The sequence below is a fragment of the Antrostomus carolinensis genome, unplaced genomic scaffold (assembly GCF_000700745.2).
Source record: "Antrostomus carolinensis isolate BGI_N321 unplaced genomic scaffold, ASM70074v2 scaffold14775, whole genome shotgun sequence".
Classification (NCBI taxonomy): Eukaryota; Metazoa; Chordata; class Aves; order Caprimulgiformes; family Caprimulgidae; genus Antrostomus; species Antrostomus carolinensis.
Genome location: NW_010318652.1, coordinates 11,147 through 11,411, shown reverse-complemented (window position 1 = coordinate 11,411; position 265 = coordinate 11,147). Strand labels below are relative to the sequence as shown.

Here is a 265-nt window from a genome sequence, read left to right as displayed (position 1 = left end):
AGGCTCGCTCGCTGCTCATCACTGGACTGATGGGAACTCAAGTGCTCACTGCAAAACATCTCCTTTGAGGTGTCCCAAGCAAGGCCCAAAGAAGTTCAGGCTTAAAATCTGAGAGGAAGCTCGTGCCTCACGCAGCTCAGTCTCTGGAGAGCGTGCTCCAGGTTACTCAGGACCTTTCTTCAGACACCTCTCCCTTGTTAAGACCTTAATTAAGTGTTTTACTGGAGTCATCTTGGTTTCAAATGATACCTGATAATCACCAAGA

At 47.9% G+C, this 265-nt stretch overlaps 1 protein-coding gene across 1 annotated transcript in view; it reads right to left on the bottom strand.

The window, feature by feature from the left end:
* LOC104525749 (stromal interaction molecule 1-like) overlaps positions 1 to 265 on the bottom strand; it is a gene marked incomplete at both ends in the record, with an annotated part of 9,769 nt that overhangs the window by 4,478 nt on the left and 5,026 nt on the right. The window lies entirely within an intron of this gene.